The following is a 6,198-nucleotide window of genomic DNA, read 5'->3' as shown; positions in this document are numbered from 1 at the left end:
AATATGTTAATGCATGTAAATGATGTGGTGCATCAATTTTGTAAATTGAGTCATCAAACTAGTAATATTAGTCCTCGAAGTTGTAATATGAGTCCTTAAAGTTGTAAATTTTTCCAGTTACAACATTAGTCATCATGTGTTCTTAAAGTGGTAAAATATGTGGTTAAAATGATAATTGAGTCCTTAAAGTGATTAAAAAAAAATTGTTACAACTTTTAGGACTCATATCACAACTTTTAGGACTCAATTACCACTTTAAGGACAAATGAGGACTAATGTTGTAACTAATATTTTTTTTTACAACTTTAAGGACTCATATTACAACTTTGAGGACTAATTTGAGGACAAAGTTGATACATCACATGCATTAACACACCATATTCTTACCCGTCAAAATTGTGTGTTAATTAAAATTGAACTTATTGTTTTTGTTGATGTATAGTTTCATTTATGTACATGTAAATGATTATATATTGAAAGTTTACATGCATGTAAAATGATTAGTTAATAACTAATCGATTATGGTGATGATTATGGCAAGATGAAACGAGAAAGGAGATTATATAGTCCAAAATATCAAATTATTCATTATTACGTGACATATTATTACATGAAAAGGGGCCAGATCATTATAATTATATATAATTACAACCATTTAGTCAATACAATAGTGGTGTAATCGACCAACTTCAAAAGGTTTGGGGGTGCCATGGCACCCCTTCGTCTTAGTGTAGCTCTGTCAGTGTAGATGGGTAGACTGAGGTTGTCAACCGTTCTTTGGGAAATCTCCTAAGAAGTTTGGTGGGAAAGAACTTGAAGTCTTGGGACCAGAAATTATGTCAAACGGAGTTTGCTTATAACAGATCAGTTAATCATAGTACTGGACTTAGTCCATTCTATATAAATTATGGCTATGATCCTAGGTCCCCAATTGAATTATTTCCAGTACGTGATTCTAAGAAGGTTCACACCAAGGCCGAAGACTTCGATCATGACACAATTGATGACCATTCATGAATTGACAAGGACCAATTTGCAGGAATCCAAAGCTAAGTACAAGAGGGCTGCAGATAGGAAAATAAGGCACATAGAGTTTGATGTTGGTGATTTCGTTTGGGCAATCCTCACCAAAGATCGATTTTATGTTGGTGATTACAAGAAGTTGGCTGCAAGGAAGATTGGTCATGTGGAGTTTATTGGGAAGAATAATTTTACTGCCTATAAGTTGAAGCTTCCAAGTCATATTCATACATCAGATATGTGTAATGTCAAACATCTCATTCCATATCATGAGGATATATAGTTCGGCAGCTATCGCATTGAATTCGAAGGCGAATTCTTTCCAACTTGGGGAGGATAATGCAGCAGTGGCAACATGTTAGTTGTTGCTTACAACAACAAGCTGATGGTTGCTGGTTAGAGGATATGTTTTATTATTTTTTAGTATTTATTTTTCTTTTCCTAATCTTTTTTGGTTTTTTATCAATTACTAGTTGGTTTGGGATTTTACTAGTTGGTTTAGGGTTTGCCAAACTATTTAAACCCTCTTTTGTGGTTGTAGTCGTCAATTTTCTAAATATCAATAAAAATTGAGAATTTTCTCTCAAACCAGCTTTATCCACTCAGTCATTCCATTGAAATCAACGAGGCATATGCGTCCTAAATCCTTGGCTACTCTCACCTTGAGAATCAACAAGGTTTTAGATTCTATCTTGTTTTGTTATCTTTCGTATTGATTGTGTTCCGGAGACATACTAGAAGTTGGGCTTTAAGGCTGTGAACGAATTCCTATCAAGGATTGCATTAAAATGACTACGAAAATAGTCTTGAGATTGGTAGATGTGCACCAATACTTCTGTTCAGGGTTAAATCGCATGCAACTATACTAATTCGTCCACGACCTACCATTATTGCACGACAGCTCGTAACTGTGTGTGAGGATTAACACGGAATTGCAATCCTTGAGCTCGGCAGGATTGGAACAGATCTTTAATCCTTGAGCTCAGTAAGGTGTCAAATAACACTGCCATAGTGTCTTATGATGGGTTTTTTGAGATGAATAAGTTTTAGGTTGGATATGAATCTCCACCTATAGTCCGCTTATGTAGACTCCTTGACAGATGATCTCTTTTACCTCTATATTTGCGGATTGTCACTTTGATGAGACAATATTATTGCCGTTAGGGGGAGATACGAATACAAGTGTTCAAGTGGAACGACGTGAGTTGTCGTGGTTTGTTCTCACTAAGTCTCATCTTAATCCTTAAATCTCTCGCACAAAGCAAGGTGCATAGATACTTAAAGTGATGAGATCACATGCTGCAAATATGTCTGCAAGGATTTATGTCATATCAAAAGGACGTGGCACCACCTAAAGGAGATGGTCTTGGCGCCATCACCATGGATGGTGATATGGTGACGCCATAATGACGCCATAAGGAAGGAGAGAGGCCCTTAGGTTTGATCATTTCTTACACTAGGAAGAAATCGAACTTGACACGATCTTGATCTATCGATCAGTGATACTCAAATATGCCTCATAAAGTCTGAATTGTGATTATCATTGGGGGGACGCCTCAAATGTCAAATCCAATCCATATAGAGATCTCTACAAGTATTACACTAGTGTACATGAGGACGTGGAATAATGAGTCTATCTAACCACACTTCATTGATAAATCAATGTAGTATATTGGCCTAATGGAACAATGCAACCCAAAACAAAGAGATATGTCTTTGGGTAGGTGATGCCGATACCGCAAGTGTAAACCCTATCAAATATGTCCTTGTTAGAAAGCGTAGTGAGAACAAGAGTTCAGACTCACTTTATGGTGCAAGGTCTCTCACTAACACGCATTGGAATCAACTACGATGAGATATGCTCTCGTAATAGATGTCATTGCAGTCCACTAATTTGTCAGTTTAGTAGTTTCTGAATAACTGAACATACAGCTTATGAATGAGATCATAATAACATCTCTATGAAATCATAGATATGCATGAAGGTTTTGAATAACTTTCATTCACCCAAATCAAGTGGCTCCAGACCACAAGAGCGTGCGTTTGCAAGAGGGGTTGGAACACACACTAAGTAACTACTTAATTGGGAAGGGATATGGTGAATTATGCCATTGTGTGTTGATTCTGGATTTATATGGACTCTTGATAGACTAAGAGATAGGGCTGGGCTCGGGCTCAAACCGGCATAGTATTTACAGGGACCGGTTGTTTTGTACCTGGGCTGGGCTTTGCTCTTACAAAAGGAGGGACCGGTAAAAGCCCGGACTGAGCCGTCTGGGCCGAGCCTTTCAGTTTTTCGGGCCCAAATTCAGTAAAACACAAAATCTGCATAAATACTTAAACTTTACAGTCAATCAACTTTGCATAACAATATATTGAATCAATGTCTTCTACAGATGCTTCTACAGTCAATCACAAGTATGTATCTTGAATCAATGTCTTCTCCTGAGTCGTAACACCCAGTCTCAGAAGAACTAGACATGGTAGAATGACAACCGTATTGTGAAAAAGACATGAAATCTGCATAAACACAAGTAACAACGAGCAACATAAATTAGGATTTACTACGCAACAGTAACAAACGAAATTGAGCTAATAGCTATGCATTATAACAAGTAACAACAACAACAACAACAACAACCAAAAATATGAATCGATTGGAAAACCAATAAAACCACAATCACAATCGATTTAAACCGAAGCGAATATGGAATGATCAGAAGCTTACCAGAGGAGGTGGGCGATTTGGTTTTTGGTGAGGACTAAGGGCCTAAGGCGTCACATTGAGAGGAAGAGATGAAGAGAGGTGCGCATGCGTCGTCGAGACTCGCGATCGAGAGGCATGCAGGCGGCGTCGAAAGGCAGAGGCGTAGACGACGTCAAGAGGCAGAGGCAGAGGCAGCGTTGAGAGGTAGAGCCGTAGAGGCCCAGGCAGCGTCGAGAGGCAGAGGCACAGTCGAGAGGTAGAGGCGCAACGTTTGTGTGTTCAATTGAGTTTAGGTCAAGTCTGAGTGTTTGAGTTTAGGGTTTGACTTAGTCATATTTGAATCTTGTGTGGTTGAACCTATCTTATTAGTATAGAACTGCTAAAATTATCCAATTGTTGAGTGACACATACGTAGGTCGGGCATTTGGGCTTAAAATCATTTGCAAAATTAAGGCCCGGGACTGGCCTAGGTATAGTTGGGCAAAGCCCGAAATGGTAGAAAATAAATGAGGGCCTGTAAAAAAGCTCGGCCCGGCCCGATCAGGCCGGTCGGTCTGGTTCGGTCTTTTTTTTTCATTTCGGGTTTTATGCCCATCCCTACTAAGAGAGCACTCGAGGACTATATTGATGATGATTTTCTAACAATCGGCTTAGGCGCTCTAATGAAAGTGAGGCTACACTCCAATGATTAGTCAAAGTCTTTACTCTAAGAGAGAGAGAGAGAGAGATATGTTTCATCTAAAGGAAGATGACAAAGAAAGACTTGACCTCTCATTCGTTGTAAAGCTAAGTGCAACTATGTGCTCACGCAACGCCAATGGAATAACATAAGGACATCTGTTAAATACTTAAAGGTATTTGGGCTTATTCAATCCCTACATAGAATATGGCATGATAGAATGGATGCTATCCAAGCCTTCGCTAGCTTTGCATGAAGAAAGAGGCATCAAAAGCGAAATCAGAAAATCTGTATTTCTGAACAGCCAACTTTTATGAAGCTTTGTGAATAGGTCGGGTCTAACTAGGACGTGTGTAATATATGGTTGGAAAGGTACGGATGTCTACTTTCCAGAAACGTTTATGGTTTGTCCATATCTATTTTCTAGAGAAAGTTACGGCTGTTTTAGTACCCAAAGGTCATGCTGAGCGAGAATCTGATTTTCAGCGTGAACTCGTGTTTTGAGTTCTCAAGCACTCTTCTCCTCAAGATTAAAATGTAGAAGAACAGAATTGAGGACAACACGACATGATTTGGTTAATCATTGTCTAATGTCACATTTGAAGACATGTTAAAGAACATTGATGTGCTAAGTTATCAAAACTTCCGTGATTGATGTAAGAATCATGAAGAGTCTTATGATTGATGTAAGAATCAGGGGGAGACACTACTGGAAAAAGTCACCTAGGAGACGGAATAGTTTCGTCTCCCAAGTAACAAAATTCGTCTCCTAAGTACTTAGACGACGAAATATTCGTCGCCTAAGTGCGGTGAGGTAGGTGTCGGGACGACATAAAATTGCATTTCGTCGACTGAGAATTACTTAGGCGACGAAATGTGTTCCGTCTTCTAAGTACCTAGGTGACGGAATTATTTTCGTCTCCTAAGTGCTTAGGAGACGGAATTTAAAATTTTAAAATAGTAATTATTTTAATTAATTAAATTTCATTTCTATTTATTTAATAATATTTTTATAATTTCTTTTCTTTTTCTTTTTTTAGTTTCCATTTCTTTTCTTCTAGCTTCACCACCACCTACCACCACCACAATCAGTACCACCACCGTCACTACGGCGGCTCTTTAGAGAGCAATCCAGCAATTCAATTAAGAAACCCATCGATAACACAATCCAATCCAAAATCAACCAGCTCCACAATCCAACCAAACCAAATCGAAACTCGAACCCAATTTCCAAAAAAATCATTGACCCCAACATCGTCGGTGACAGTCCAAACGAGCATAGCAATCTTGTCCTCATGGCCCTGCATATACTGATCGAATCAATCCGAGAGAGAAAGGGGGGCTTTGTTGTGGAAAGGTGAGATGCTTACCTTGATTGTGAGCTTGTGGAAAGGCAGTCGAACCCAAAAAAAGCCAGAACTAGTGAAGCTCGACCCAGATCGATCCGAGGAGGCGAGGGGAAGGAGGCTGCCGTCGGTGCTGAGAAACCTCCGGTTCTTCCTGATCAAAGGAATGGCGATTCCGACGAATCCGGCGAGAAGGATAGAAGCCATGGCTACGAACTTGAGATTAAGCGCCGCTGACTCGTCGCGGAGGATGGAGGGGATCCAGATTTGAGGGCCGTGGTCGAGGTCGCCTGCAAAGTAGAAGGGAGAGGACAGATCGAAGAAGAGGGAGAGGTAGAGATATAGAGAGATAGGAGAGAAGAGAGAACAGATCGGAGAGGAGAGGAGAGGAGAGGAGAGGAAGAAATAGAGATTAGTTAAGTTTTTTTTTTTTTTTTNTTTTTTTA

This window comes from Fragaria vesca, linkage group LG6, assembly GCF_000184155.1.
Source record: "Fragaria vesca subsp. vesca linkage group LG6, FraVesHawaii_1.0, whole genome shotgun sequence".
NCBI classification, from domain to species: Eukaryota; Viridiplantae; Streptophyta; class Magnoliopsida; order Rosales; family Rosaceae; genus Fragaria; species Fragaria vesca.
The sequence above is the reverse complement of the archived record's forward strand: the minus strand, read 5'-3'. Positions refer to the sequence as shown.